This window comes from Gorilla gorilla, chromosome 6 (assembly GCF_029281585.2).
Source record: "Gorilla gorilla gorilla isolate KB3781 chromosome 6, NHGRI_mGorGor1-v2.1_pri, whole genome shotgun sequence".
NCBI classification, from domain to species: Eukaryota; Metazoa; Chordata; class Mammalia; order Primates; family Hominidae; genus Gorilla; species Gorilla gorilla.
In genome coordinates, this window is record NC_073230.2 from 87,414,664 (window position 1) to 87,425,609 (window position 10,946).

General features: G+C 47.2%; 1 non-coding gene across 1 annotated transcript; it reads left to right on the plus strand.

Annotated features, from left to right (window-relative positions):
- Nucleotides 1–2,600: 2,600 nt before the first annotated feature.
- Nucleotides 2,601–2,704, plus strand: LOC115935549 (U6 spliceosomal RNA). Its single transcript, XR_004071157.2, has one exon. It is a non-coding gene; the product is annotated as a U6 spliceosomal RNA (small nuclear RNA).
- Nucleotides 2,705–10,946: the final 8,242 nt, after the last annotated feature.

Here is a 10,946-nt window from a genome sequence, read left to right on the forward strand (position 1 = left end):
GCTGGAGTGCAATGGCGCGATCTCGGCTCACCACAATGTCCGCCTCCCGGGTTCAAGCGATTCTCCTGCCTCAGCCTTCCCAAGTAGTTGGGATTACAGGCATGCACCACCGTGCCCGGTTAATTTTGTATTTTTAGTAGAGACAGGGTTTCTCTGTGTTGGTCAGGTTGGTCTCAAACTCCCGGCCTCAGGTGATCCACCTGCCTCAGCCTCCCAAAGTGTGGGGACTGCAGGCGTGAGCCACTGCGCCCAGTCCTGAAAAGCATTTTTTTTCTAAATATACATATAGATTTTCCCTATTAATCAGATTTTTATTTTCTTTATTTATTTTATTTTTTTTTTATTTTGAGACAGTCTTGCTCTGTCACCCAGGCTGGAGTGCAATGGTGTGATGTCAGCTCACTGCAAACCCCACCTCCCGGGTTGTTCAAGCGATTCTCCTGCCTCAGCCTCCTGAGTAGCTCGGATTATAGGCACCCGCCACAATGCCCGGCTAATTTTTGTATTTTTAGTAAAGATGGGGTTTCACCATGTTGGCCAGGCTGGTCTCGAACTCTTGACCTCAGGAGATCCGCCCGCCTCAGGCCCCTAAAGTGCTGGGATTACAGGCGTGAGCCACTGTGCCCAGCCTACTCTGATTTTTCAAAATGCTGTGGTAAAAACAAGATAGATATGTTAGAGTTAGTAGTCACTTAGAGATTGAAAAATGTCTTCAAGAGGGGTTAAGTGTTGTCAGTTGTGTCTGCATGGCCAAGAACTTAGATAAAATGAAAAAGGATGAAGGAAAAATCATGTAACATAATCACAAAAGGTTGTGTTCACAATGATGTCGGGGATCTCACGAAGGTTCCTTAATATAGATAACATTTTAACAATAGCCCTATTTTAAGTAGTCATCTTTTTTCTCTACAATGTATTCCTGGAACTGCTTTGTTAAAAAGTCATATTTTCTCTTAATAATTACTCATATCCTGCAGCAGCATCGAATTCTAATTATAATAAACACATCATAAAAGCAAAAACATGGCCAGGCATGGTGGTTCACGCCTATAATCCCAGCACTTTGGGAGGCCGAGGCGGGAGGATCATCTGAGGTCAGGAGTTGAAGACCAGCCTGACCAATATGGTGAAACCCCGTCTCTACTAAAAATCCAAAAATTAGCCAGGCGTGGTGGCACTCTCCTGTAGTCCCAGTTACTTGGGAGGCTGAAGCAGGAGAATCGCTTGAACCGGGAGGTGGAGGTTGCAGTGAGCCGAGATCATGCCACTGCACTCCAGCCTGGGCAACAAGAGCGAAGCTCCGTCTCAAAAAAAAAAAAAAAAGGCAAAAACATAACAATAGGGTAGTCTTTAGTAATATACAAGGGTCATACTATGCTTGGAGTCATATGACTTTGGATATAGATGTGTAACAAGAGTGGTTATTTTACAGGCTTCAATGTACTCTGAAGTCCACACAAAACACAAACTATTCTGCTATTCTGTCCAGTCTAAAAATAGCCCTATGAAAAAAATATATAACATTAACAATGTGCTTCCCTTTTTAGAATTCTGGAGAATCATGAGGAAATTATGTATAAGATCTAGGGCTCTTTTCAAAATAAGCTTTTCAGAGAATACTGAAATAATCCTTTCTCTTTCTTCAGATAAATCTCCCTGAAAGAAACAGAAATATGCCAAGTAATCCCATTGATCTTTTTCTTTTCTTTCTTTCTTTCTTTCTGTTTTTTTTTGTTTTTGTTTTTTTGTTTTTTTTTTTTTGAGATGCAAGTCTTGCTCTGTCGCCTAGGCTGGAGTGCAGTGGTACGATCTCGGCTCACTGCAACCTCTGCCTCCCAGGTTCAAGCAATTCTCCTGCCTCAGCTTCCCAAGTAGCTGGAATTACAGGCATTCACCACCAAACCTGGCTAATTTTTGTATTTTTAGTGGAGACGGGGTTTCACCATGTTGGCCAGGCTGGTCTCAACCTCCTGACCTCAGGTGATCCACCCACCTCTGCCTTCTAAAGTCCTGGGATTACAGACGTGAGCCACCATGCCCAGACCCAGTTTCAGTTCTTTTTGTTGTTGTTGTTCTTTTTTTTGCTCTCGTTGCCCAGGCTGGAGTGCAATGGTACGACCTTGGCTTACCACAACCTCCACCTCCCAGGTTGAAGCAATTCTCCTGCCTCAGCCTCCCGAGTAGCTGGGATTACAGGCGCGCACCACCACGCCCAGCTAATTTTGCATTTTTACTACAGACGGGGTTTCGCCATGTTGGCCAGGCTGGTCTCGAACTCTTGACCTCAAATGATCCATCCACCTCAGCCTCCCAAAGTGCTGGGATTGCAGGCATGAGCCACCGTGACCGGCTAGTTTGAGTGCTTTCTATCAATCCACCTTTGTCTACTGACTCTTCCTCACCTTCATATTGTTACTGAGTCCATCCAGTGAGTTTTGTATTTTTGTTTTAAAATATCCATTTGAGGGTAGGTGCTGTGAATCATGCCTGTAATCCCAGCACTCTGGGAGGCCGAGGCGGTCGAATCACTTCAATTCAGGAGTTTGCCACCAGCCTCGGTGACATGGCAAGACCCTGTCTCTACAAAAAATACAAAAATTGTGCTTGCTTTGGCAGCACATATACTAAAATTGGAACGATACAGAGATTAGCATGGCCCCAGCGCAAGGATGACACAAAGATTCGTGATGCATTCCATATTCTTGCTATAGTCCGCTGCCCGTTACCTCGCTTTGCTTCCCTTCCCCGTATCCTGCCATAACGTCACAGGGCCCGTGACGTCATAGCCTTCCCATGTCCGTCTCCCGTTGCACCATTGAGATCGGCGATTGGAGAACAATCTCGCCATCCCCACTCAGGCGTGGCGCCTTGCCACCTGCCGCTGTAGCCCTCATAAAACAATAAATAAAAATAAAAATACAAAACTTAGCCAGGCATGGCGGTACACGCCTTTAGTCCCAGCTACTCGGGAGGCTGGAGGTGGGAGGATCACTTGAGTCCGGGAGGCAGACGCTGCAATGAGCTGAGATCATGTCACTCCATACCAGCCTGGGCAACAGAGTGAGACTCTGTCTTTAAAAAAGAGGGCCGGGCGAGGTGGTGCATGCCTGTACTCCCAGCTACTTGGGAGGCTGAGATAGGAGAATCACTTGAAACTGGGAGGCGGAGATTGCAGTAAGCCGAGATCCGTGCCATGGCACTCTAGCCTGGGCAACAAGAGTGAAACTACATCTCAAAACCTCAAAACAAAACAAAACAAAACAAAAAAACAAGGCCAGGTGCGATGGCTCATGCCTGTAATCGCAGCACTTTGGGAGGCCGAGGTGGGTGGATCATCTGAGGTGAGGAGTTCAAGACCAGCCTGGGCAATATGGTGAAACCCTGTCTCTACTAAAAATACTAAAATTAGCCGGGTGTGGTGGCGGGCGCCTGTAAACCCAGGTACTTGGGAGGCCAAGGCACTAGAATCGCTTCAGGAAGGTGGAGGTTGCAGTGAGCTAAAATTGCACCACTGTATTCCAGCCTGGGTGACAGAGCGAGACTCCATCTCAAAAAAAAAAAAAAAAAAAAAACCCCAAAAAACTGATAAAAGGATAGTAAGGATACCAAGCAACTCTACCCATATAAATCCAACAAGCTGGAAGAAATGGACCAATTCCTTGAAAACTACAAAGTACCAAAAAACACTCAATATGAAACATAATTTTTAAAGTCTTGTAACAATTTTAAAAACGGAATTCATGGTTTTTTATTTTATTTTATTTCATTTCGAGACTGCGTCTCACTTCGTCACCCACACTGGAGTGCAGTGGCATAATCACGGCTCTCTGCAGCCTTGAATTCCTGGGCTCAGGTGATCCTCCCACCTCAGCCTCCTGAGTAGCTGGGACTACAGGTGCCCGCCACCACACTCAGCTAATTTTTTTATTTTTTGTAGACATGGGGTTTTGCCAAGTTGCCCAGGCTGGCCTCCAACTCCTGGGGTCAAGCAATCCACTTGCCTTGCCTCCCAAAGTGTTAAGATTACAGGTGTGAGCCACCATGCCCAGCTGAATTCCTCTTTTTTTTTTTGAGATGGTGACTCACTCCATCACCCAGGCTGGAGTGCAGTGGCACGATCTCGGCTCACTGCAACCTCTGCCATCCAGGTTCAAGCGATTCTCCCACCTCACCCTCCTGAGTAGCTGGGATTACAGGAGCCCACCACCTGTAATCCTAATTTTTTGTATTTTTAATAGAGACAGGGTTTCACCATGTTGACCAGGCTGGTCTCAAACTCCTAACCTCAGGTGACCCACCCACCTTGGCCTCCCAAAGTGTTAGGATTATAGGCATGAGCCACCGCACCTGGCCTTGAATTCATAGTTTTAATAAAACAATTTCTTGTCTTCGTGGTCACATACAGCTAGTTTGGTGATTCCCTGGAAGGACCCACGTGACTGCAGATAAAGTTATGCTCTAGGTGAAGATATATTACAGCGGAGGATACAATACAAGAACAGCAGGAAAAAGGGTATTAATAGATGAAGGCTGGAGAGGTCAAATGCACACTTTTTTATCCTCTCTCTGCAGGAATGCACAGACATATCTTTTCCAGGAGCAAACTGCAAGGACTTGTGTGAGATGTCCTTGCCCAGGAAATTCCACTTGAGTTCTGGTGTCAAAATTTGTGTGGTTAGGCCAGTCGCAGTGGCTCACCCGTGTAATCCCAGCACTTTGGGAGGCCGAGGTGGGAGGATTGCTTGAGTCCGGGAGTTTGAGACCAGCCTGGGCAACATGGTGAGACCTCGTCTTTATTAAAAAGAAAAAAAAAATTAGGCTGGGCGTGGTAGCTCACGCCTGTAATCCCAGCACGTTGGGAGGCCAAGGCAGGCGGATCACCTGAGGTCAGGAGTTCCAGACCAGCCTGGCCAATATGGTGAAAACCTGTCTCTACTAAAAATACAAAAATATTAGCCGGGGCCGGGCGCGGTGGCTCACGCCTGTAATCCCAGCACTTTGGGAGGCCGAGGTGGGCGGATCACGAGGTCAGGAGATCGAGACCATCCTGGCTAACACGGTGAAACCCTGTCTCTACTAAAAATACAAAAAAAATTAGCCGGGCGTGGTGGCAGGCGCCTATAGTCCCAGCTACTCGGGAGGCTGAGGCAGGAGAATGGCGTGAACCCAGGAGGCAGAGCTTGCAGTGAGCTGTGATCACGCCACTGCACTCCAGCCTGGGCGACAGAGCGAGACTCCGTCTCAAAAAAAAAAAAAAAAATTAGCCAGGCATAGTGGTGGGCTCCTGTAATCCCAGCTACTCGCAAGGCTGAGACAGAAGAATCGCATGAACCCGGGAGGCAGAGGTTGCAGTGAGCCAAGGCCACGCCACTGTGCTCCGGCCTAGGTGACAAGAGTGAGACTCCATCTGGAAAAAAAAAAAAAAAAAAATTAAAACATTTGTGGGATGGGCGTGATGGCTCGTGCCTGTAATCCTAGCACTTTGGGAGGCTGAGGAGGGCAGATCACCTGAGGTCAGGAGGTCGAGAGCAGCCTGGCCAACATGGTGAAACCCCGTTTCTACTAAAAATATAAAAAAATTAGCCGGGTGTGGTGGCACACGCCTGCATTCTCAGCTATTCAGGAGACTGAGGCGGAAGGATCGCTTGTACCCAGGGGGCGGAGGTTGCAGTGAGCTGAGATCGCGACATTGCATTCCAGCCTGGGCAACATTCCTGCCATGTGACCAAACACAGCCCTTAACCACAGGTTGGGCATCATGAATCTTTTTTTCTTTTTTTTTAGAAATGGGGTCTCACTATGTCACCCAGGCTGGAGTGCAGTGGCATGATCATAGCTTACTGTAGCTTCTTCTTCTTCTTTTTTTTTTTTTTTTTTGAGATGGAGTCTCGCTCTGTCACCAAGGCTGGAGTGCAGTGGTGTGATCTTGGCTCACTACAACCTCTGTCTCCCAGGTTCAAGTGATCCTCCTGCCCCAGCCTCCCAAGTAGCCGAGATTACAGGTGTTCACCACCATGTTCAGCTAATTTTTTGTATTTTCAGTAGAGACAGGTTTTTCCCATGCTGGCCAGCCTGGTCTTGAACTCCTAACCTCAAGCAATCCCGCCCGCCTTGGCCTCCCAAAATTCTGGGATTACGGGCATGAGCCACTGCACCTGGCCAAGTATCATGAATCTTTATGTTTACTTTAAACCTCCTGACAGCCTGGTTCATCTGGGCTCACTGTTTTGGCCATGGAGAATAACATCTGAACCAGTAACTATGTGAATATTCCAGAAGTTTGGTTTTCAGAGTTTGACAAACAGCCATCACCTTGGCTACAGAGATAAGTGAGAAAGGGGGGAAACAGACCTGTTGTATTAACTCTTTCCTCCCACTCTTGAAAAAGGTATCTCCATACCCAGATAGTTTCACTGGAGAAGTCTACTCATAGTTAAAGAAATATCGACACCAATTACACGTAATCTCCAGAAAACAGAAGAAGGACCACTTCCTGACTGACGAGGCCAATACAGTTGACCCTTATAGCTGCAGGTTCCCCATGCATGGATTCAGCCAACCACAGATCGAAAATATTCTGAAATATGGACGCCAGGCGCGGTGGCTCATGCCTGTAATCCCGAGAATCATTTGAACCCAGGAGGCGGAGGTTGCAGTGAGCCAAGATTGCGCCACTGTATCACTGCACTCCAGCCTGGATGACAAGAGTGAAACTCCATCTCAAAAACAAAACAAAAAAAACCTAGAATATCACCCTGGGTGGGCATGGTGGCTCACAACTCTAATCTCAACATTGTGGGAGGCTGAGGAGAAAGGATCGCTTGAGCCCAGGAGGTTGAGACCAGCCTGGGCAACATAGCAAGACACTGTCTCTACAAAAAAATTAAAAAATTAGCTGGGTGTGGTGGTGCACCTGTAGTCCCCGCTACTTGGGAGGCTGAGATGGGAGGATCACATGAGCCCAGGAGTTCCAGGCTGCAGTGAGCTATGATTGCAACACCGTACTCCAGCCTGGGGGAACACAGCGAGATCCCGTCTCAAAAACAAACAAAAAAACAAAAACAGAAAAAACTCATTTCTGCCATTACCTCTTCAATACTTTTCCTTAACTTGCAGTCTGGAGTTGAAGACCCCTCCACTAAGCTCTGGTGAGAGGCTAACTGAATAAGAACACTTTGACCATCATATTATAATAATTGCTTTATTTATTTATTTGTTTTTTTGAGACAGGGTCTTGCTCTGTCCCCCAGGCTGGAGTGCAGCAGCATGATCACAGTCCACTGCAACCTCAACTTCCCAGGCTCAAGAAATGCTCCCACCTCAGCCTCCTCGGTAGCTGGGACTACGAGCATACACCACCACATCGGGCTAATTTTATGTATTTTTATAAAAAGGGGCATCGGCTGGGCACGGTGGCTTACCCCTGTAATCCCAGCACTATGGGAGGCCAAGGCGGGTAGATCACCTGAGGTCAGGAGTTCGAGACCAGCCTGGCCAACATGATGAAACGCCATTTCTACTAAAAATATAAAAATTAGCCGGGCATGGTGCCACATGCCTATAATCCCAGCTACTCGGATACTCGGAAGGCTGAGGCTGGAGAATTGCTTGAACCTGGGAGGCGGAGGTTGCAGTGAGCCGAGATCGCTCCATTGCACTCCAGCCTGGGCGACAAGAGTGAAATTCAGTCTCAAATAAATAAATAAATAAATAAATAAATAAATAAATAAATAAATAATAAAAAATAAAATAAAATTAAAATAAAATAAAGAGGGGTGTCTCGTCATGTTGCCCAGGCTGGTCTCATATTCCTGGGCTCGAGCAATCCACCCGCCTCAGCCTCCCAAAGCACTAGGATTGCAGGTGTGAGAGCCACTGTGCCCGACCAGAGCTGGGCTACATATCTTCATTAAACTTTTCATCAGGGTCAACTGTACCCTGGCTCCTGCCCCACCAGTCCTATGAGGCTGCAGAGTGTGTGGCCCCAATAAAGATTCTCCCCCAATCCCTCTACCCCCAGATCTTCCTGCAAGGTTGGCAGAGCTGGATGCTCTGAGAGCTAAGGGCACATGGGACAACCAGTGCCTGGCCAGAGAAGGGGAGGAAAACACGTGATGCCTCACTGAACACAGAACAGCCACCCCGGCATGCTTCTGCAGGGCGAGGAAGGTCAGCTCTTGCCTCCTTCTCCAACCCTCCTCCCAAACACCAAGCAGGTTTCTAAGAATAGTAAAAGGCCAGCAGATCCATCTTCAGGGCCTCTGTGATCAGAAATGTGCAAATACCTTTTTCTTTTCTTTTCTTTTCCTTTCTTTTCTTTCTTTTCCCTTCCTCCCTCCCCCCCCCCTTCCTTCCTTCCTCCTTTCTTTCTTTCTTTTTTCTTTTTCTTTTTTTTTTTTGAGACCGAGTCTTGCTCTGTCGCCCAGGCTGAAGTGCAGTGGTGTGATCTCTGCTCACTGCAACCTCCGCCTCCTGGGTTCGAGTGATTCTCCTGCCTCAGCCTCTCAAGTAACTGGGATTACAGGGGCCTGCCACGTTGCCCGGCTGATGTTTGTATTTTTAGTAGAGACGGGGTTTTTCCTTGTTGGCCAGGTTGGTATCCAACTTCTGACCTCAAGTGATCCGCCCACTTTGGTCCCCCAAAGTGCTGGGATTACAGGTGTGAGCCACTGTGCCTGGACCAAAGATCTTTTTCTTTGTGCCTTTTGGGAGTTAATAAAGCACTAGTATCTGAAAATCTGTTTCTGCATCCCACACTCAGAATGCATGGCGGAAGCAGTCCAGGAATGCACAAGGCTTGCCTGGGAATCACATTCAGCAAGTTCCGGGATAGAAAAACTGAATCTAAAGGAAAATTGTATTGTGTACTTACCAGTACTCTGTAGAGTGTTTCAGTACCATGAAGCCAGGCGTGGTGGCTTATGCCTGTAATCCCAGGACTTCGGGAAGTCGAGGCAGGAGGATTGTTTGAGGCCAGGAGTTTGAGACCAGCCTGGGAAACATAAAGAGACCCCATCTCTACAAAAAATATAAAAATTATCCAGGCATGGTGGTGCATGCCTGTGGTCCCAGCTACTCTGGAGGCTGAGACAGGAGGATCCCTCGAGCCCAGGAGGTCAAGGCTACAGTGAGCTATGATTGTACCACCACACTTCAAACTGGTCAACATAACAAGATCCTGTCTCAAAAATAATAAAAAGACATGAGCTAGCTGACTTTTTTTTTTTTTTTTTTGAGACTGAATTTTGCTCTTGTTGCCCAGGCTGGAGTGCAATGGTGTGATCTCGGCTCATCGCAACCTCCGCCTCCCGGGCTCAAGCGATTCTCCTGCCTCAGCCTCCCAAGTAGCTGGAATTACAGGCATGTGCCACCATGCCCAGCTAATTTTGTATTTTTAGTAGAGATGGGGTTTCTCCATGTTGGTCAGGCTGGTCTCAAACTCCCAACCTCAGGTGATCCACCCGCCTCGGCCAAAGTGTTGGGATTACAGGCGTGAGCCACTGTGCCCGGCTGAGCTAGCCTGCTTTTGCATGTTGCAGTAAATTTGCTAGGGCTTTCTGAACAAAGCTCCACAGATTGGGTGGTTTAAACAACAGAAATCTATTTCCTCACAGTTCTGGAGGCTGGGAGGCTGAGGCCAAGGTGACGCCAGGGTTGATTCTCTCTGAGGCCTCTCTCCTTAGCCTGCAGATGTCCACCTTCTCCCTGTGTTCATGTCTTCTTTCCTCTGTGCATGTCTGTGTCCTAATCTATCATCCCACAACCTTTTTTTTTTTTTTTTTTTTTTTGGAGAGACAGGATCTTGCTATGTTGCTATGTTGCCCAGGCTGATCCCAATTCCTGACCTCAAGTGATTCCCCCCACCTTAGCCTCCCAAAGTACTGGGATTACAGGCGTGAGCCACCATGTGCAGCCCCATCTCCCCTTCTTTTTTTTTTTTTCTTTGAGACAGAGTCTCCCTCTGTCGCCCAGGCTGGAGTGCAGTGGCGCAATCTCGGCTCACTGCAACCTCCACCTACCGGGCTCAAGCAATTCTTCTGCCTCAGCCTCCCAAGTAGCTGGGACTACAGGTGCGTGCCATCATGCCCAGCTAATTTTTGTATTTTTAGTAGAGACGGGGTTTCACCATGTTGTCCAGGCTGGTCTGGAACTCCTGACCTCAAGTGATCTGCCTGCCTCGGCCTCCCAAAGTGCTGGGATTACAAGCATCAGCCACTGCACCCAGCCCCATTTCCCCTTCTTATAAGGACACCAGTCAGATTGGGTGGGGGCCCACCCCAATGACCTCATTCTAACTTAACTTCTTTAAAGACCCCATCTCCAAATATAGTCACATTCTAAGGTCCTGGAGGTTAGGACTTCAACATATAAATTTGGGAGACGCAATTCAGTTCATGACACAGATACATCTCCGGCAATTCAACACCTAACAAAAGTGTGATTTCTTCACGTTTTCCACTGCTTTCATCTTCTCAGTCGTTAAGTCAATAAAAGCCTCCGAGTTTTAAAAATACCTTAGCAATTTTGACATTTAGGAAGGTTCATAGCTCTCAGATTTGCCCAGCTTGACGTGATCTTATTTTTCAGAGGAAGCAGCCTCTATTCAGCTCCTAGTCACAGCCGGCCTTCTGGAACATTCTTTCGAGCATTTGAAGGCTTCCAAGAGATGGGAGGGGGTGTCTTTTATACTAGAATGCTTTGAGTAATCTAGCTCATGCAGGCATTCCTCTTCATGAAGGACTTAGCTACCTGACTTTTGACCAGAAACAGATGATTTTACCTCAAAATTACTTTTTAAAAAATAAGTTGACCTACCACATATCAAAAAGATAATAGCGAATAGAAAAATTACTGCAGACAATTTATAGAGTCAAGAGACCCAGAAAGGCTTCAATTCCCACTACCACACCTTGAGAAAATTACCCAACCTCTTTGATCATGTTTGC